The sequence below is a fragment of the Balaenoptera acutorostrata genome, chromosome 3, assembly GCF_949987535.1.
Source record: "Balaenoptera acutorostrata chromosome 3, mBalAcu1.1, whole genome shotgun sequence".
In the NCBI taxonomy this organism is placed as follows: domain Eukaryota; kingdom Metazoa; phylum Chordata; class Mammalia; order Artiodactyla; family Balaenopteridae; genus Balaenoptera; species Balaenoptera acutorostrata.
Genome location: NC_080066.1, coordinates 136,536,969 through 136,559,769, shown reverse-complemented (window position 1 = coordinate 136,559,769; position 22,801 = coordinate 136,536,969). Strand labels below are relative to the sequence as shown.

At 40.0% G+C, this 22,801-nt stretch overlaps 1 pseudogene; it reads right to left on the bottom strand.

Moving 5' to 3' along the window:
• Positions 1-2,841: 2,841 nt before the first annotated feature.
• LOC102998864 (60S ribosomal protein L23-like) lies at positions 2,842-3,258 on the bottom strand (annotated as a pseudogene).
• Between the last annotated feature and the right edge of the window lie 19,543 nt (positions 3,259-22,801).

Here is a 22,801-nt window from a genome sequence, read left to right as displayed (position 1 = left end):
AAATATATATGCTCACAGATGGCAGGAAGAAATGGCAACCCTCCTATATTCTACATATTATCCATAAAGACTGTACTTAACTTTTTCAATGAATAGAAATTTGCATTACTAGGTCTTCTTTTTTAGTGTTAACAGATAAGGCATAATCGATTCTTGGTCTAGAAGTTTCCTGAGGATGGGGTAGGAGGACAGGGATGGTCTGGGACTCCGCTAAGAAGCAAAATAAAACAAAAATTATCAAAGTGTTCTGAACTTGCCTCCTTGAATTAGCGGAAATATTTCACATCTGGTGGGAAGGTGACGGTGGTGAGAGCAGCTTTGGTGCTCTATAAACAAAATTCTAGCAAAGAAACTCAGACTGCACCCCTCCAAGGATCCATCCACCTCAATACGTATGTATTCTCATAGTATCAACAAGGGAATTTTGAAGGTAAGTACAAAAGTTACCTTCTCTAAAATTATCCTCCCAGATTATGGATGCTCCTTTGAGGGCAAGAATGCTATTTACCTGCAATATTCATTCTCTTTCTTTCTCTTCTTTAAAAAAATTTTTTTAAAGACTTTGTATTAGGTTTACAACAAAATTGAGAGGAAGGTACAGAGACTTTTCCTATGCTCCCTGCCGCTACGTATGCATAGCGTACCTCATCATCAATACCACCCTTTCCTTGACTTCTTTTATGAGAGAAAGAAAGACACCTCTATCTCATTTAAGCCTCTGTTTGGTTTCTTGTTTGGGTTTTTTTGGTCATGCTCTTATATGTAGCCAAAGCTAATCTGAAAAGATATATCTGCTTTTTATGCCTCTTTATGGCACTGTTTTCTTTTAAGTTACACAAATATGTTCTTTTTAGGTGGGGAAAGTTGGGACAGATTTTCTTAGAGACATGGAACTAAGAAACTTGTTGATTCACTGAAGTATATCTAATAGCCTCCTTTTGCACAAAAACTGACAAACAGCAAAAACAAAACACTACAAATTTGGCTAAAGAAATAAGGCATAAAAAAATTTTTAAAAGGGTAAATAAAAGAAATTTTTGAAGGGGTGAATGATTTGACAGTTTTAAATTCCCCTTTTTCCCATCAGGAGGTCTCTGGAAGAAGAACCCATTCTGATATCCTGACTCTTAATAACAAACATGGCAAGTATCACACTGACCTTCTACTTCTCAGCAATAGCTGGTGAAAGCATTAACCTTATTATTTCATGACATTTTTTAATCATTGTAACCCAGCTGCCATTTCCTCTTGCACTAAGTGAATTGAAGCCCTTGGCTGGAGCACATCACACTCTTAGATGTGTGAAAAACTGATACCCACAACATAAATCACCATTCCTTTCTTTCCTGGGACCATGCACATGATTCAATATCCACACTAGGGCTGTCAGGAACGTGTCAGCTCAGTGTTAGGAAAATAATCCAACGCCATCTCCCAGGCACAAGATGTTATTCTTCAAAAACATTTTTAAAAATTCTTTAAGCAGGTGGATGATTGAAGGAATAAGTTGGCTGGCTTCTAAGAATGAACTTTTCAAAAGAAGTCCAACACAATTGTTGCTGACGTTTCTTTGGAAAGACGATGAGCAAATAAGATATTCTGCAGCAGAGAGTTCGGAGGGGTAGCGCAACGGCATCTGTGGAACCTAATTTACTGCTCCACAAGACAAGGGGTATCTCATTATGACCATGAATAGATGGCTCTAGGATTGAAACAAGAAGGGTGTTTTGGATGACTCCTGCCATTTTATTTGAGTAAAAGTAGATTTGGGCTTAGATCTGGCAAAGAGCTAAAAGAAAATAACGAGCAGTTGGAATGTCTGGTTTTTAATTTGTGCTTATCTATCTTTTTGCAGAGTACTCGTGGTGAATATGTGGTACTTTTTTACTCTGTTTCCCTTTCACACTCCTGAAAAACATTGTTGATTCTTTGCACTCCTGCTTACCAAGTTCAGATTGAACTTCAGGTTACTTCTCAACTCACCAGCTAAGCAGCTCCTACCAATCCATTGACTATGCCATAAAAATGATTATTGGCGCCCTGCTCTGGATGCTTGAAAGTTTGGTGAAAGTTATTTTATCCAGTGTGGCTGGATGGGAGCCATGGCCGGTGCGTATGAGTCGGCTGGAGTTTCCAGTCATCTAGGTTTAAAACACGCCCAGGGTGCCTTCCCCGTGGTTCCTAGTTTGTGTCTTTCAAGTAAAGTACAAACATTACAGACACCTATAAAGCAACCTAAGTTCAGAATTCCTTTTTATTTTTGTAATGTTCCTCTTCAATTTAACTTTACTTTGTCCACACCTACCTAGTACATCTGCAATATTTTTTTAGAGCTCAACTTTATCAAGTTTTCCTAAGGCATTCAATCTGGTTTTCATAGAAACAACTCTCTTTCTTTGTGAGCTCACATTTCATCTTACATAATATTTAATTAAATTGCATAATTAAAATAACCTGGTGTAAACGTGTTTGGGGACAATCCTAACCGAATCTTAGGAGGCATTCAACAAACCGGTGGGAGCAGAATGCACAAGCATATGTAGTGGTGACGACCATCAGCTTTTCCTGAGCCTTGGTCAGTAGATCCTACAGATGCAGCAGATGGCGTTGGCTAATCCTCTGAGTCAGTTAAGCAGAGGTCAGTTAGAGACCCCACTGTCAAACAGAAGCCCTAACTCTCACTAAAGATGACACTAGGGCATGTTTTCCTTTTTGTGTGTGTGTTCTCTTTAAAAAAGGAAACCAATTAGCTTTGAGTATCCTCATTACTTATTTTTTGGGTGGTTGGAAGCAAATAATTTTTAATGGGGTGGTTTTTTTTTAAACAAAAACACTGGAGAATCATACAATGCTGCCAGCATTGGACACAATTAGGCCACAAGTCTGCGCACACCTTTGCAACTGTCCCTATGATGGCAGAACTTCTCCTCTTGCCTTTACTGTTTCCTATGACCTCCACATGATACCAAAATAAAGGAACACACCATCTTTCTCCAGGATGACTTCCGTTGTTGAATTACCACTGCTGCATGTATCTTCCTTCTGAGCTCCAGTTTGCCTTTCTCGACTCTGGCCATCACCATGTCACCTGCATCAGCATCAGGAATCTGTTCAACCGTCCCTCAATCCACTTCACAGAGACAGTACACAGAATTTTGACTCCTGTGCTGTCAGCATAGCTGATCATGGTTCCTACCAGAAGGCCCCAGAAATGCAGAATTTTGCATGGGAGGAACCACCACATCCTTGCTTCTACATCTTGAACATGAAAAAAGGCCACATTGCTTTTTTTTTTATTGTGGTAAAATATATATAACATAAAATTTACCCTTTTAAGCCTTTTTGAGTGTATAATTCTGTGGCATTACGTCAGTCTCATGTTGTGCAGTCATCACCACTATCTTCAGAACATTTTTTTTTTAATCACTACTAACAAACTCTGTACCCATTAAACACTAAGGTTTCCCCATTCCCCTCTCCCCTCAGCCACTGGCAAACACCATTTTACTTTCTGTCTCTATGCAGTTGACTATTCTAGGCACCTCATATAGGTGAAATCTACAATATCTGTCCTTCTTTGTCTGGCTTATTTCACTTAAGCATAATGTCTTCAAGGTTCATCCATGTTGTCTCATTGTTTTTGAAATGGTTTTCCCACTGAGACTGCACCATCATAGCCTAGAGTCTTCTGTACACCCCCATTTTGAGGTTGCCTTTCTTCCTCCAGCCTTCTGCAAAGTGGTGACCACCTGCCCCTACCACCCCAAAGTGTGAGTGCCTTTTAGGGAGACCACCCCACAGTCCACCAGACTTGGTTGCTGGGCTCTATTCGTCCTTTCCAAGGTTCTAGGATTTTCAAATGCCTGCTAAATCTTCTGTAACAATCAATTCAAATACACAAGTTTGGCTATTCAAATTACTTTTTCCAAAAGTACTTTAAAATGCATTAAGTTATTAATTGCCTGCTGGCACTTTAATCAAATGGGAAAATTGACATAGCCAGAGGCATGTATTTTTGTGGAAAGAAAATGTATTTAAGAAGAAACAGCAGCTCTTACTGCTTAATTTAAACTGAGAAAACTGTGGAAAATCAACTACTATGGAAAATTAATAAAACATTTCCAGCTGCAAACAGTGACTAATTGTACAAGACAAAGACTGCCCGGAATTAATAACTTGCAGTCTTCTGTGTGAAGAACCCCCTACCACTTCAATTTACTGGGAGATTAAATTACTTCTAAGTTTGCCATATTAAAACAGAACAGGAATAAAACGTTAGTGAAGGTACGTCTATTATTTACTGTCTGTGATATGGATATAATTATTTCCAAACAACTACAATGTGACGTGACCAGTAATATTTAAATGACTCTTTTAGCAAAAGAATCTACTGCAACATTTTTTTACCCGAAGGGGGAAAAAAATATCCTTCTATTACTTTGAAAGTAATAAAATGTTGCCCAGTGGACTTCTACAGAGGGTATGTCCCTGCCCCAGTGGACAGAAATGTGCTTGCTGTCCGAGTTTATACATTTCCCTCTCTGCATCAGATAGTGCTCTGGGGCAGTATGTGAAGCAGAAAACCTTAGTAACTCATTTTATGAGCTCTGATCTTAAATGGAAGTGATCCAGAAGAAACCAGTGTAGATGCTTCAAGGCTTCTCCTGGTGCCTGATGTGACCATGAGCACATGTCTAACAGGATAGGTTCCTTTATGGGAGGCAGGAGGGAAGGGCAGAGAGATTTCCTGAGACAAGAGGGTTCATTCATAAGGGACATACATTAGCACAGGCCCCGTCAACATCATGGGCACATCCTACAAGCTTGATCATGACACTGTACTACCTTGTAGGCCTTGGTTTCCTCCATGATAAAATGAGGATTAAATGACATAAACCAATGCTGTCCCTTTTCTCGCTCTGTTGTCAGGATTGGATTAATTTTCTTGCCCCAGAGGGTCACCAGGAGGTTCTGTCAGTTTTCCTAGTGCATCCAGACTCTGATCCTGTGAAACAAGATACAGCAAGAAGATGCCATTCAATGACCAGGAGAGATCTGTTCAAGTGAGAGGGATAAAGAAAAGAAATTCAGAAAACTAAGAGCTCTATTTGTATGAAGTGATGGGATGTTTGGGGGGTTGTTTAGTTTTTTGGTTTGTTTTTCAAATTTTAGAGATTAGCAAATAACTCAAGGAACCGAGGAACCGAATGAGCCAACTGGACATGTGTGTTAAGGAGACGTCTCAAAGATGGACATTTCCTCGGCAGAGAGGCGCTGTCTTCCTTGGCTGCTTATCCTTTAATGCTCACACAGAGGGTACATTCAGCCTCTTGCTATTTGATATTACTGGCAGGAAGGTCCGAGTATTGCCCTGGAGAGAATAAAGGCATGTTGTTTAGAAATGCAGAGGCTTAACCCGAAGCATAACTGGTTTGGGGTTTACCACAGAAATTATCTGGACATATCATTTGAATTCCAGGTTTTAAATGTTATTCTAAACAAGATCTGGCTGCACAGCCCTCCGCTGTATGACATACAGAGACTTTATCTGCCACCAAATGCCATTCAGGCTTAATGCTGCAGCAGTGAATTGTATAAATTGGGGCATTCTTTCAGACACTAGAGCATTATGGCCTCTCAGAGGGGGAGAGATGAGGCCTGCTTCCTTCTCCCTGTTGCTCAGGCAAGACACTTTTTAGGCTGTTTCTCTCTATTTGGATCATTTTGGTTTTCCTTTTTAAGAAACACTTAAGAATAGTTATAGCAGGCCCACCCTTATCTACAGGCTGGGTGTCCAGCTGCATTTATCACTGGATTTGAGGAGTCATGGGGAAGGTTCACGACCTGGCAAAGCTTCCTCTCCCTGCTGACAAATACCCCCAAGAGAGGTAACGAACTGATTTGCAATTTTGCCAGTAACTGCTATCAAGTAGGATGTGAAAGGGTGGACCTCCAGATCCTGAAGGGGAAGCAGCCCTAGGAAAGGCACCGGAAAGGGAGAAACGGGACACAGGACACAAAGTCAGACTGCCTGGGCCTGGGTGGTTTCTGCCCTTTAGAAGTGACAGACTGACCTGCCCTCTTGCCTTCACACATCATTTCATGTATAGAGTTTGCCCCAACCTTGAGTGAAAACAGGACATTTAGAAAACATAAATTTGCCCTAAAGAGTTGTCTCGACTCAGTATCTCCAGCTCCCCTCATTTTCCTTGAACTCACTTCAGTCAGACTCTCAGCCCTGCTGCTCCTTCGGAACTGCCTTTGTCCAAGTCATCATGACCTCCAAATCCAGTGGGCATTCCTGATCCTTAAGTTATTTGACTATGAGAATATCTGATCTAGTTGACCTTTCCTCCTTAACACTTTTGTACTTTGAAGTTTGGACACACAAAGAACCATCAGAGGGACATGCACACAGAAGATCTTGTGAGTACACAGCGAGAAGGCAGCCATACGCAAGCCAAGGAGAGAGGTCTCAGAAGAAACCAAACCTGCAACACCTTGATCTTGGACTTCCAGCCTCCAGAACGAGGAGAAAATACATTTCTGTTGTTTAGGGCATCGTCTGTGGTATTTTGTTATGGCAGCCCTAACAAACTAATACTCTTGTCAAGATGCTAACCATCGATAAATCAAGTGTTCATCAAGTAGTTGTCTCTGAAAATTACACTCAGACAAAAAAATAGAAGACAGAGACTTTGGCCTCAAGAAGCTTGCCATGTGTTGCACGTGCAGAGGTACTTGCATGTTAGGGATGATTCTGGTTATTCTCCATTCCCCTCTCTAGCCCCACTCTCCCCCCCATGATGCTCTGTCCAGTGCTTGGGGATGCTGATCCAGGGGATTGCATCACCTGGGCTCTCTTGCCCTCTGGCTTCCAACTGGGTTTGGCTAATGGAAATTAATACCAGGGGATTGGAGGTGGAAGAGAGAGGTAAGTTGGTTATTGCAACCCCTCTCCTTAAAGGGCCAGGTTGTGTCAATGCCTGGGTTTCTTCCCAGCCAGAGCTTTCTCTAGATTCTGTCATCTCCATTCCCTCTCCTTGTCCCTGTAGGCCTATAGGAGGTCATGGCTTCCCATCACACCTAATCCCCAGGTGCTCTCTCCTCTGTTGGCTCCCTTAAACACTACCCACACTTCTATAAAGAATCCTAAGTTAACTAAGCTCTTTTTGATTAGACCTCTTTGAGTATGCTGTTTGCTTTCCATCAGAACGCTGGCTCATACAGAGAGGTAGAGTAGTATGGTGAGAAAAACCATCACTTTGGTGTCAGACAGCCCTGAGTTTGTTTTTTTCAAATTGAAGTATAGTTGATGTACAATATTATATAAGTTACATGTGTACAATATAGTGATTAACAATATGTAATGGTAATACTCCATTTATAGTTATTATAAAATACTGGTTATATTCCCTGTGTTGTACAATATATCCTCATAGCTTATTTTATACATAATAATATGTAGCTCTTAATCCCCTATCCCTAAATTGCCCCTTCTCCCTCCTCTCTCCCCACTCGTAACCACTAGTTTGTTCTCTATATCTGTGAGTCTGTTTCTTTTTTGTTATACTCACTAGTTTATTGTAGTTTTTAGATTCTACATGTAAGTGATATCATATAGTATTTGTCTTTCTTTGTCTGACACTTCACTTAGCATAAAACCCTCCAAATTCATCCATGTTGTTGCAAATGGCAAAATTTTATTCTTTTTTATGGCTGAGCAGTATTCCGTTGTATATATATATATACCACATCTTCTTTATCCGTTCATCTGCTGATGGACACTTAGGTTGCTTCCATATCTTGGCAATTGTAAATAATGCTGCTATGAACATTGGGCATGTATTCTTTTGAATTAGTGTTTTTGGTTTTTTCTGATATATACCCAGGAGTGGAATTGCTGGGTGGTGTGATTAGACAGCCCTGAATTTGACTACCAGCCTGTCAGTAAACAATTGCACAATTGCACGATTCTGTTGCAAGTTTCTTTATCTCTCAGATCCTCAGTTTCCCCTGAGGATATATAAAGTGGGCACAATAACACTTTTCTTATAGGGTTGCTAAGAAGATTAAATAAGATAATATACAGTGCTTGGCAAATAGCAAATGCTCAACAATGATATTACAGAAGTAGATGAAGTAGTTGGTTTTATTTTACAGACATTCTTAGAAATACTTAAGCCCAAATAAATGCCTTCCTCATGAGAAAGTTGCAGGTGCCAGAGGAATTTTAAAGAAGAGATCGAGGTCCTGACAGGTCCCCCATGCTGGGCAGAACTGATGGTCCCAAGTATGGGGGACACACCCCTTCTCCCAGTTATTCAATCCAACACTAAAGTAGGTATTATTTTGAAGGGATTTCGTAATTAAGGTTCCACATCAGTTGACCTTAAGATAGGGAGAGTACCTAATCACATGAGCCCTTTAGAAACAGAGACTTTTCTCTGGCTGGTCCCAGAAGGAGGAGGCAGAGAAACACACTCCAGCTGGCCTGGAGGAAAGAAAAAATCCAGGTTGTGAACTGCCTACAGGGGCCACATGGCAAAGAACTGCAGGCAGCATCTGGGAGCTGAGAGAGGTCCCCAGCCAACTGCTAGCAGGAAAACAGAAAAACAAAGACCTCAGTCCTACAACCACAGGGAATGGATTCTGTCCACAAAATGACCTTGGGCCCCAGGTGAGAACTGTGGCCTCAGCTGACACTTTGATTTCATCCCAGTGGATCTAGCCCTATGGAAACTATGAGAAATAAATTTCTGCTGTTTTAAATCACCAAGTTTGTGGTCATTTGTTTCACAGTAAATAATAACAACCACACATCGAGCTTCTGCCCATGATGGAAAACAAAATTGTCTGTGTAGCTATTGGCCAAAGGGATAAACAAGTGAGGAGAAACAACACAGAAGAATAGTTTCTGACTTCAAGTGACGTTTTTAGTAGGCTCATTAATTTCAAAAATGGTAATGGAAGACTTTGGAAAATTCCACAGTTCAAGATAGGAAAAGGAAGGCTTACCAAAAGGTAAACACCTCAGTTCCTGTCTGCACACTGTTTCTTTAGGCTACTAAGCTCTCTCTTTCTCAGGGGGCCATAGTGCAAACAACTAAAATCTTAAAGAAACAATCAAGTAAAATAAAGCATATGGGAAACTTTATGTAGTAGAGGTATGCCAGAAAAGAAAAATGGAATTTAAATAATTACCTTGGTAAAGCAGAGCAGATATTAGCTCTAGGAATCAAGTCTACTGTTTAAGGAACTTTTTGCAGTCTGTATTTATAAGTGATTAATAGCTATAAAGGAAGAATCTTACTTTGGCACATGTTAATCCACTTCATTATCTATGATATGTATTTGATTTTTCTTTTTTTTTTCCATATTTGAAAATGTGTGCTTCAGGTAGATTTTCATGATTTGGCTAGATTTTTAAAACTTCCCTTATGAGCATTTAAGGGAATCTAAATTCTTTTCTGAATCCTTATTGTTTCTCTGTTGTTCTCTGGAATAATGTGCAGAACTGAGCTTTGCAACACAGTGCTAAGGTCTTTGTTTTATTATGGGGCTAATTATTACCATAGGTCATTATAAGATAAGAAGCCACAAATACATTAGTAATGGCAAAGATCTAAGCAGCTAATAGAGCATACATGCTTGGATGAGGATATATTCTTGCAAAGATATCTTTACATTTCAGTAATTAAGCATGTCATATTAATTGCATGGCCCTTTCACAAAACCTTGCAAAAAAAACCACATCAAGAACTTTCCCTCTTGATATCAGATTAGAACTGATTGCATAATTACATTACCTGGATAATTAAATACAAATTTAGTAGCTTCAGAACTGTACAATGTTGTGGTTTCATTTTCTAATAGAATTACCCTGCCTTTGGTGTAGAATCCTTGCTAAGCAATGGAGATCTAATTACTTAGTGACATGACATTAACTCCTCAGGGACCTTTCCTCAGAGAAAAGGCTCAGATTAAAAATGATTCAGGGAGCTTCTTTCTCATTTCATTACTGAGATCTAAATCACAGGAATTAGAGATGTGAGGGATCTATTAGGTTTTCTTCTCTCTTATCCAGGGAGCAGGGGAAGAGTGTTCATCAGACATTGTTCTTCTGGGTTTGCTTTGGTCCAATTTAGATAAAAAAAGAACAATTTCTGGATGTAAAATATTGTTGGGATGAGTCCCTCCTCCAGCCTCTGAAAGACACATCACTTCTGTCACCTCACAGATTCTTTAATGATGATCTCAGGACACACTTGTTTGCCAAGGTGCAGGGTGATAACATGGCTGTGTTCCTGACAGAATAATTACCTTATGTTGAAAATTATTTCAGGCAGAACTAAACAGGAATATCCTCATGTGAAGGATACCTTCCAGTAACTCTGAAAATAACTCTGTGTAGGATTTGAAGGCCTTCATCGTTTGGTTTGATAAAAGACCTTGAAGCCACTTCTGTAGGTCAGAGTCCAATTATTTTCACAGTAGTTTAAACTTATACCAGCTCTGATTCCCTGAAAGTTTTTAAATCAGGGTGTGCAAAGAAACATCATCCATCACCTCTACCAGTGGGAATGACTGGGTAGAGCATGTGTTTTCCATGTTTGCTGTCTGTGTCAGTTTGTGTTCTAGGTCCTGCATCTGTGGCCATCTGGAGGTCATCTCAGTAGTCCTGCTGACCTTGGTTGGGCTCGTCCACTGGGGTGACTTAGCTCTTGTCCTGTATTGGTCTAGCCTCATCTTGTCCCCTGCTGATGGCAGAAGTTCGAGGGTGAGCAAACCCAATGCATGAGCCCATATCGAGCCTCTGCTTGCAGCCTATCTTTTCACATTGCACTGAACAAAGAAAGACACACAGTGAGCTCAGTGTCAGGTACAGGGTGCTACCATCAGGCTATCCTGCCCACAGAGGAGGGCAAAGGGACATGACACAGGGTATGGATAGAGGGAGGAATGAAAAATTGGGGCCATTATTGTTATTTACCACACAGTTCCATCAGCAACTGTGGGACTGCTCTTTTATATAATCTGGAAAAAATCTCTTTATTATTAAACTGTCTCTTAGATGATTTTCAACCCTGGAGTAGGTTTAGAAATGAGCCATTAAATGAGATGTTGTAGAAGAAAGTATGTAGTGTCTTGATTATCTTTGAGTCCTTTAGTCATCATTGAAATTGCTAATTAGAAAGATAATCTTGGATGCAATTGATATCTTTTCTATCTTTATTAATCAGAAGCACTATTCCTTAGGTATAACTGTCTTAGTCTGCTCAGGCTGCTATAACAATACGCCATAAACTGGGTGGCTTAAACAACAGGAATTTATCTCTCATGGTTCTGGAGGCTGGGAAGTCCAAGATCAAGGTGGCAGACAATTGAGTTCCACAGTGAGGGCTCTTTTCTGGCTTTTAGATAGCTATCAGCTCACTGTGTCCTCACATGGGAGGGAGGGAGGGAAGGAAATAGAGAGAGGAAGAGGGAAGGAGGGAGGCAGGGAGGGAAAGGGGGAGAGAGAGAGTTTGTCTCTGGTGTCTCTTCTTATAAGGACACTAATCCCATCATGAGGGGCCCACCTTCATGACCTCATCTAACCCTAATTACCTCCCAAAGGCCCTATTTCCAAATACCCTCACACTGCGGGTTAGGGCTTAAACATAAAATCTGGGGTGGGGGGAGACATAATTCAGTCCACAGCAATAGCTATTACCCAAATAGATTCTTCAGTATATGAGGGAGCTCCATGAGAGCAGTGTCTCTATTGCTAAAAGTGAGATGTGGATGGTAATGGAAATGGGTGAGGGGTGAACTGGAAGTGCATTGTGAATAATGTAGGAAGGAGAGAGGTTGGGGTGTATCACTATGAGAACTTATTCCTGTGACCTGGGCTTCAGACTTCACATTATCCACTCCATGATAAGCACCCATCCAGAAGTCAGTCACATTGTCTAAGATTTGGCAAGACAAACACTACACTTCCCTGATGACCCCAGTGAGACCATGCTAGTGGTAGTTATTTTACAGTTGCATCAGAAAAGTGAAACATAGTTTATACTACAATTGCAAAGATGATTAAGATAAGATATTTTCACTTGGAATGGTACAGTGAAAGAAGAAGCATTTTTATTTTATAAATTGTGAGTCTTTTTTTATGTGCAGAAGATACTCTTCAGAAGATAACTTTAGTTTTAAAACAATAATATTTGATATACTAAATTACAAATTAAAAAACCTAGCTCTTCCATAAGCTTTTAGGTTTGACTTAAAATTTTTATTATTCTATTTATTAGCCTAGCAAATTTAACAATTACTTTTAAACTGGCCTTTGAATACACTTTAATTTAATTAATAAATTTAAATATCTTAAAATAATTCCAATTATATTTACTAATTAATGTACTTGATTTCATTTTAAAGTCCTTTGTTTGATAGACCAACCTTCTCAAGTACTCAACTTGTTCTTATAATTCCAATAATTGAAATTTGTATATGGTGATTCTTAAGCTCTCTTAGACAATCCAGTGCTATTTATAAACTTAGTTAGATTTCAACTTAAAATCACAAGTCTAAATCAATTACTGGCTCATACATCTTAATACTGGAATTACAAGGCTGATAAGTTACTCTAACAGGACAGATTCTCTTAAATATTACAAGTAGTATTATATACCAAATATGCAGATTTCTTTCCACTCAAACATATTGAAACTACAAGTTTGAGCCTCTTAACACTTCTACATTTCATTCTGAAAGATTTGAATTATCTCAAGCCATGTTAAGGATTGAGGTCGCTTAATGACCAGAGTTTCCAAGTAGGACCAAGGCTGGATTCTTGTCAGCAATCCTGATAGAATATGCTGCTGCTTCTTCATAGTCATTGTATTTAAACCCCCACTGCCAAAAGGGTGATCCCAAGATAGCCTGTGCCCTGAGTTCGAGTTTTGTCTTACGTAATTCTTCTGTAATCTGAGTCTGAACACCTCCACCCAGGAAAATCACTAGATTATATTTGACATATTTTTGGCTCTTTATTGTATGTAAATTTCTTTTCTCCCTAATTCTAAAGATCTTTGAACTTACCAGAAGTGTGCATTCTTTCCATATACTTTTAATCTCTTATGACGATACAACTTTTTCAGATATAAAATAATACCCAATTCGATTGTGGAGATTTCTCATGGCTTTGAGTATTTTGGTCACAACTTTCAAGGTCATTTTAATGACACAGGTGTTTTTCAGAAAGTCAAAGTCTAAATGCTATCAGATTTCTTCATTTCAAACCAACTGATGGCATCTTCCAGATGGTGTGTTTTTCACTGCACAGCAAGATCACAGTATGATTTGAAGATTTTTGAAGTATTCAAATGTAAATGACAAGTAATGTTTCCATAGCTTACTTTAAACCTTGTGAGTTGACCGAGAAATGCTGATTCCTCATTAGCAAATTTTGAATACATTTAAATATGGAAATTTTTATATGTTTATGTCTTGTCTCCTGAAGTAGATTGTAAGCTCCTTAAGGGATAACACCCAGTCTTACATTTATTAGCTGGAGAATAGTAATTGGCTAGATAATGAAGACTAGTTATTTGATCAGGACCTGGACTCTTGCCTCATAGCAAAGAAGGGATATTTTTGTTCTTTAAATCAGAGGCTCAGTCCTGTGGCAAGAAAATAAATTCTGGGGACAAAGACGCTGCTTAGCTTGTAAAATTTATTTAGAATCCTTAAATCCAGGACCAAGTATGTATTCTCAGGGGACATTGCACTCTCTCTAAAAAGTCATTGACTTTATGTAAAAGACAATCTTTTAAAAATGTAATATAATCATATTCTGGACCATCTGGATGACAAATGTAATGGAGTCCTGCCATGTAATTTCAGCACCAAGTCTGTGATTGTAGTATTATTGGAGTCCAGTAGTACTTTCACAGTTTCAGACTAATGAGTGGAGAACACCACACACTCAATTAGTAAATCACATATTAGGTTTTCACAACTGCATCAGAAAAATGAAGGAGAATATATATTGCAGTTAAAGATCATTATGATAACAATTACTCAAGGAAGTAATGCTTTGACCAATAAGTAATAAGGATCAAATGATGTCAACATATTCGGTTTGAAAAACACCTTCCAGGAATTCAGATAGTTGCATTGGCGTGCCCAACTCAACAGAACAAGGGAGGGGCAGGCAACACTGTAGTCATGTTGTATATGGTAATTCAATTTCAGGAAAACATTATGTATCTGTCTCATTAATTTAATGTTAATTTGAATTTTATTGGGTTTGCAATTTGTTTGTAATTAGTGCACAGACTTTGGTTTTATAATTGAATAAGAACTGCAATAGGAGTTCATCACTGGTTTTATGTTCATACATGTTTAAGTAATATTATTATAAACATAATTGAAGTCAACATCTGGGCATCAATGGGAATTTATTTTTTTTTCTTTTAGATGGATTTTACAGTACTCACATTGAGAAACTTTGGTGCAACATTTATATACTAGTATGATTTCCATTTTCATCCCAGAGAACTTAAGTATTATAAGGGCAATTTGAGTAAAATAATTGATTAAAAAAAGAGTACCTATCCATGTGTATGTGAGTGTATACATGTATACATCTTACCAAAAACTACAAAATGCTTTGAAATCCCAGAAGATAAATTATATTTACATATGTACTACTACAATAAAAATTATTATAACATTGCATCAGGAGATTTGAAAATAAAGCACAGCATGGCTAATCCTGACCCAGGACTATAAATCTATGCAGTGAGGTATGTTCATTCCTCTCATGGAGTAGAGTTATATTAACCCATTAGGACACCCTGTTGCTTGTTTGCATTTCTCTCTCTGGGATTTTCATGCCAAATGCAAGCACCAGAATGGAGAGTTCAGTCTGCTCTGCTGGAGGGATGTAAACAGCACTCCCTAGTTCACCTGTTCATTGTCACTGTGACACCGTCTGAGTGATGGGGCCCTGGGAGGTGCCTGAACCTGAGAAAAATTTGATTGGGGAGATGCCTGGGGCCTGGTCTTTGAAAACAAACCCCAAAAAAGCGTTTTCAATCTGATTCTCTTAACCTGGGTTTCTTACTCTGGGTAGGACCCTGGGAGCTGGGGAAAAAAAAGAAGGGGAAAAAACCTCCCCATACAGAGAAGAGCAAATTGAAAGTCACAGAGGGGTGTGCCTCAAGGCAGTGTGTAAATCCACTTCCTTTGTCATAACAAGGACAAATCCTACCTTGGAAGTTTTTCCTTCCTGTTACAAGGAGAATGTCTTTTGTTTAATCCATTTTAGCCCTTAATACCTGACCGGGATCAATCCCATTGGCTAGATTACACAGCGTTCACACTGATTTTAAACTGGCCTGGGGTGGGGGTCGGCGGACAAGGGGTGCCAGGTACTGCCTCATTGGTGTGAGAATCTCAAAAACAACCAACATCTCTGTCCAGACCACCTTGATTTTGACAAACAAGCCGTCCTTTTACACTTAAATGCGTAATCATAAAGACCATTGTTAAACAGATTTTGGTGTGTTCTATAAACGGTATATTTTCAGTGGTCCTTTAAAAACATTCTTATTGGGCTTCCCTGGTGGCGCAGTGGTTGAGAATCTGCCTGCCAATGCAGGGAACACGGGTTCGAGCCCTGGTCTGGGAGGATCCCACATGCCGCGGAGCAACTAAGCCTGTGAACCACAACTACTGAGCCTGCGCGACTGGAGCCTGTGCTCCGCAACAAGAGAGGCCACGATAGTGAGAGGCCCGCGCACCGCGATGAAGAGTGGCCCCCGCTTGCCGCAACTAGAGAAAGCCCTTGCACAGAAACGAAGACCCAACACAGCCAAAAAATAAATAAAATTAAAAAAAAAAAAGAAATTAAAAAAAAACATTTTCTTATTCACTCATTCACAGTGGCATAGGAGACTGTGAGGTTCATCACATAGAACATAATGCCTTCAATTAGAATTCAAGGACCACCTTCTTCCCCAGTCCCCATATCAACTGTGGGTGCCGTTTTGAGCAATAGGGGACACTGAGCTTCTCAGTCCCTAGCCTCAATGTCATATCTCTTTCACAGGGATCTGATTATTGACTAAGAAAAAGAAAATAAGAAAGAAAGCCTTTTAATAAAATGCAGTCCTATTTTTTTCAATCTCTAAGAAAGCTTTCAGCGCCTTTTCTTACAAGAATTCTCAAAGCCAGTGACAAGCAGAGGTGAGGAGCCTTCAGAGCAGACCTCAAAAAGGGCCAATTGCTAATTAGGTATTTTCTAGGCACGTGGCTATTAACTGGTTCTTAATCAATACACATTGTCTCTCAAATCACTTCAGGTTGCCTGAGTGCTGAGAAACTATCCCAGAAAACCAAACAGCAGAGCGGGGAGGAAGGAAGATAGAGCAGGCTGCCATTACCAGTGGGACTTTCACTTACCCTCTTGTCCAGAAGGAGGCCAAGACTTCACAACTACTTCTCACCAACCTGTTGTGTCTTGGAAAAACTTAATCACATAGGAATGACCAGAAAATAACACAGTCAGTGGGGACAGGGAATGCACATTTGATGCTTGCGTCAAAGGCAAAACAGATTGGCTCCTAGTTTCTTCATTTTGGCTGGTTATGTTTGCTCTGACAGTCACCCCGAGTTTCCCAAGGGCAGAAAACATGCTATTCATCTCTCCAGCCACAGGTCACTTCACAAGGGCTTGGGGCTTCATGAAGTCTCAAAAAGAGGTTTATGGGTAACCAAATGAATTGATTTTGAGAGTACACTGTGTGCCCCCCTCCAGAAGAAGGTGAAAATATCATTTGTCACCAATAACCATATCAAGTAACAAATGTGAAACATGCTAGTTTTTTTTTTTTTTTTCTCTTTTATAGTCAGGAGAGAGAAGTACTGTTTGAGAACTGAAATTGCTTATTGGATGTCACGTTAATTCATTTATTCTTGTGATGCTTTTTTCATCTCCATCCTTCACACTGGCAGCTGGAATACACTTTTGCTTGCACAACGTAGGAAAAACTGAGAGACAAAGTAGAGCATCTTGAGTTACATGGATTAGATTTTAAAGTTACTGATTTATCAATTTATCTTAATATAAAAATGATTGGGGGCTTCCCTGGTGGCGCAGTGGTTGAGAATCTGCCTGCTAATGCAGGGGACACGGGTTCGAGCCCTGGTCTGGGAAGATCCCACATGCCACGGAGCAGCTGGGCCCGTGAGCCACAGCTACTGAGCCTGCGCGTCTGGAGCCTGTGCCCCGCAACGGGAGGGGCCGCGATAGTGAAAGGCCCGCGCACCGCGATGAAGAGCGGTCCCCGCACCGCGATGAAGAGTGGCCCCCACTTGCCGTAACCAGAGAAAGCCCTCGCACGAACCGAAGACCCAACACAGCCAAAAATAAATAAATAAAGTAGCTATAAAATTTAAAAAAAAAATCTTATAAAAAAAAAATGATTGGGGGGGTACAGAAATTGACAAGCTGATCCCAAAATTCACATGGAAATGCAAAGCACCCAGAAGAGCCAACACAATCTTGAAAAGGAAGAACAAAGTTAGAAGACTCACACTTCCTGATTCCAAAACTTATCACTAAGCTGCAGTAATCAAGACCGCATGGTGCTGGCATGTAGAGAGACATTTAGATGGTGATGGTCAGTTTCATGTGTCAGCTTTACTGAGCTACAGTCTCCTGTTATTCGACCAAACTCTAATCTAGGTGTTGCTGTGGAGGTATTTTGTAAATGTGACTAAAGTCTATAATCAGTTTACTTTAAGGAAGATTATCCCAGATAATCTGGGTGGGCCTGATTCAATCAGTTGAAAGGGCTCAAGAGCAGAGCTGAGGCTTCCCTGAGGAAGAAATTCTGCCTGTGGATAGCAGCTTCAGCCTGTTGCCTGAGATGTTCAGCCTGCCCTTCCTCACAGCCTGCCCTATGGATTTCAGATTGCCACAGTTGCAAAGTCAATTCTTTACAATAAATCCCTCTTTCTCTCTCTCTCTGTATGTATGTATGTGTAGGTGTATATATACATAGATGTGTGTATATACATCTCTCTATGTATGTATGTGTGTGTGTGCAAATATGTAAATAAAGGCATACCTTATTTTACTGGGCTTTGCTTTACTGCACTTCACAGATACTGCATTTTTTACAAATTGAAGTTTTGTGGCCACCCTATGTTGAGCAAGTCTACTGGCACCATTTTTCCAATGGCATTTGCTCATTTTGTGTCACTGTGTCACATTTTGGTAATTCTTGCAATATTTCAAACTTTTTCATTAATTTCATATTTGTTATGGTTGTTAGTGAACTGAACTTGGGTCCACTCACCTGCGTTACAGCAAAGCCAATCTACTGACGCTGGATTGTGGTGAAGGAAAGTACAATGTTTATTGCAGGGCACCAAGCAATGAGAACGGGCAGCTCATACTGAAAAGATCCCAACTCCCTGATGGCTTTCAGGGAAGGGTTTTCAAAGGCAGTATTTGGGGTGAGGGTTGAAGCTCATGGAGTTTCTTCTGACTGGTTGGTGATGTTTCAGGAATCTTAATCATCAACCTTCTGGTTCAAGCCAGTCTGGGGTTTATGTTTTTGTGGTTGGCATGTACTCACCATCTTCCACCTGGGTGAGCGTCTTAGTTTCTGCAGAACAACTCAAAGATATGCATCAGATTGTTATGTATATCCCTTGAGGAGAACTAGGACTCTGTTTTATTGCTGAACTATTTGCTTTTCCTTTGTTTCTGCATTCCCTCACTTCCCTAATGAGTAATCCCTTGAGTCTGCTCTTTGGAACTCAGGGAAGGCCTAGGAGACTAAAGCCTTTTTCTACAAACAAGAAATGGGGTACAGGGAGGAGCTTTTGTACCTGGGAGAGCCCAGCAGGGTCCTGCTCAGTTTCAAATCCCCCCTTTTCTTTGATACTCCCCAATTCTGAGGGGAACAGGGGTGGGACAAGAAAGGGGATAAAGTTTTGGATAGAGAGGTTAATCATAAACTTGGCGGGGAAACTCAGTTTTAGGGGGACTCCGTTTCATGGTGATTGGTGATTTGTGATCGGTGATCTTTGACGTTACTCTTGTAATTGTTTTGGGAGCCACAAACCACAACCATATAAGAAATCAAACTTAATTGATAAATGTTGCGTGTATTCTGACTGCTCTACCAACTGGCTGTTCCCCGTCTCTCCCCACTCCTCAGGCCTCCCTATTGCCTAAGACACTACAGTATTGAAATTAGGCCAGTTAATAACCTTACAATGGCCTCCAAGTGTTCCAGTGAAATGAAGAGTCGCATGTCTCTCACTTTAAGTCAAAAGCTAGAAATGATTAAACTTAGTGAGGAAGGCATGTCGAAAGTGAAGACAGGCTGAAAGCTAGGCCTCTTGCACCAAACAGCCAAGTTGTGAATGCAAAGGAAAAGCTCTTGAAGAAAATTAAAAGCGCTACTCCGGGGGTCGGGGGAAGAGATAAATTAGGAGTTTGGGATTAACAGATACACACTACTATATATAAAACAGATAAACAACAAGGACCTACTGTATAGCACAGGGAACTATATTCAGTATCTCGTAATAACCTATAATGGAAAAGAACCTGAAAAAGAATAGATATATAAAACTGAATCACTTTACTGCACACCTGAGACTAATACGACATTGTAAATTAACTATACTTCAATTAAAAAATGGTTTTAAATAAAGTGCTACTCCAGTGAGCACACAATTGATAAGAAAGTGAAACAGGCTTATTGCTGATATGGAGAAAGTTTGAGTGGTCTGCATAGAAGATCAAATCAGCCACAAGATTCCCTTAAACCAAAGCCTTAATCCTGAGCAAGGCCCTAACTCTCTTCAGTTCTATGAAGGCTGAGAGAGGTGAGGAAGCTGCAGAAGAAAAGTTTGAAGCTAGCAGAGGTTGGCTCATGAAATTTGAGGAAAGAAGCCATCTCCGTAACATAAGAGTATAAAGTGGGGCTTCCCTGGTGGCGCAGTGGTTGAGAATCTGCCTGCTAATGCAGGGGACACGGGTTCGAGCCCTGGTCTGGGAAGATCCCACATGCCGCGGAGCAACTGGGCCCGTGAGCTACAATTACTGAGCCTGCGTGTCTGGAGCCTGTGCTCCGCAACAAGAGAGGCCGCGATAGTGAGAGGCCCGCGCACAGCGATGAAGAGTGGCTCCCACTTGCCACAACTAGAGAAAGCCCTCGCGCAGAAACAAAGACCCAACACAGCCATAAATTAAAAATAAATAAATAAATAAATAAATTAACTAATTAATTAATTAATTTTAAAAAAAAGAGTATAAAGTGAAAGAGCAAGTGCTAATGTAGAAGCTGCAGCAAGTTATCCAGAAGATCCAGCTAAGATAATTAACGAAGGTGGCTACATAAACAACAGATTTTCAGCGTAGATAAAACAGCCTTATACTGGAAGACGATGCCATCTAGAACTTTCATAGCTAGAGAGGAGAAGTCAATGCCTGGTTTCAAAGCTTCAAAGGACAGGCTGACTCTCTTGTTAGGGGCTAATGCAGCTGGGGACTTTAAGTTGAGGCTCTTTAAGTTGAGTTCTCATTTACCACTCTGAAAATCCTAGGGCCCCTAAGAATTATACTATATCTACTCAGCTGGTGCTCTATAAATGGAAAAACAAAGCCTAGATGACAGCATATCTGTTTATAACATGGTTTACTGACTATTTTAAGCCCACTGTTGAGATCTACCGCTCAGAAAAAAAGATTACTTTCAAAATATTACTGCTCATTGACAATGCGCCTGGTCTTCCAAGAGCTCTGATGGAGATGTACAAAGAGATTCATGTTTTTTCATGCCTGCTAACACAACATCCATTCTGCAGCCCATGGATCAAAGAGTAATTTCTACTTTCAAGTCTTCTAATTTAAGAAATACATTTCATAAGACTATAACTGCCATATGGAGTGATTCCTCTGATGGATCTGGGCAAAGTAAATGGAAAACCTCTGGAAAGGATTTACCATTCTAAATGCCATTAAGAACATTTGTGACTCATGGAAGAGGTCAAAATATCAGTATTAACAGGAGTTTAGAAAAAGTTGATTCCAGCTCTCATGGATGACATTATTCAAAAGAATGAAACTGGGGCTTCCCTGGTGGCTCAGTGGTTGAGAATCTGCCTGCCAATGCAGGGGACACGGGTTCGAGCCCTGGTCTGGGAAGATCCCACATGCCGCGGAGCAACTAGGCCCGTGAGCCACAATTACTGAGCCTGCGCGTCTGGAGCCTGTGCTCTGCAACAAGAGAGGCCGCGATAGTGAGAGGCCCGCGCACCGCGATGAAGAGTGGCCCCCGCTTGCCACAACTAGAGAAAGCCCTCGCACAGAAACGAAGACCCATCACAGCCATAAACAAATAAATAAATAAATTAAAAAAAAAAAAAAGAATGAAACTCTACCCTTACCTCATAACCTTTGGAAAAATTAACTCAAAATAGATCAAAGACCTAAATGTAAGGGCTAAAACTATAAAATTCATAGAAAGAAACATAGGTGTGCATTTTGTGATCTTGCATTAAGCAATGGATTCTTAGATATGACACCAAGAACACAAGCAACAACAACAAAAATAGATAAATTGGCCTTCATCAAAATTAAAAATTTTGGGGACTTCCCTCGTGGCACAGTGTTTAAGAATCCACCTGCCAATGCAGGGGACATGGGTTCGAACCCTGATCTGGGAAAATCCCACATACCACAGAACAACTAAGCCCGTGCGCCACAACTACTGAGTGTGCATGCCACAACTACTGAAGCCTGTGTGCCTAGAGCCTGTGCTCTGCAACAGGAGAAGCCACCACAATGAGAAGCCCACGCACCGCAACGAAGAGTAGCCCCCACTCGCCGCAACTAGAGAAAGCCTGCACGCAGCAATGAAGACCCAATGCAGCCATAAATAAATAAGTAAATAAATAAATAATTGAAAATTTTGTATTTCAAAGGACATTATGAAGAAAGCTAAAAGATAACCCATAGAATGGGAGGGAAAATTTGCAAATCATATATCTAATAAAGGTCTAGTACCCAGAATATATAAAGAATGATTACAACTCAACAACAAAGACAAATGGCCCAATTAAAAAATGGGCAAATGATTTGAATAGACATTTCTCCAAAAAAAAAATATTCAAGTGGATATGAAACACATGAAAAGATACTCAATATTATTAGTCTTTAGGAAAATGCAAGTCAATGAAATACCACTTCATACTACTAGAATGGCTAAAATTAAAAAAACAGACAAAAATAAGTGTTGATAAGGATGTGGAGAAATTGGAACCCTTAGACATGGCTGGTGAAAATGTAAAATGTAATAGCCACTTTGAAAATAGCAGTTCTTCAAAAGTTTAAACATAAATTTAGCACGCAATCCAGCAATTCCACCCTTAGGCATATACCCAAGAGAAATGAAAACATATGTCCACATAAAAACTTGCACACAAATGTTCATAGTAGTGTTATTCATAATCACCCCAAAGTGGAAGCAACACAAATATTTATCAAATGATGAATGGATAAACAAAATGTGGCATATCTCTATAATAGAGTTTATTCAGCCATAAAAAGCAATGAAATACTGAAACATGCTACAACATGAATGAACCTTGAAATGATTATGCCAAGTGAAGAAGCCAGACACAAAGGTCACATATTATGGGATTCCATTGATATGAACTATCTAGGACAGGTAAATCCATAGGAATAGGAAGGAGATTAGTGCTTTCCAGTGACTGGGTGAGG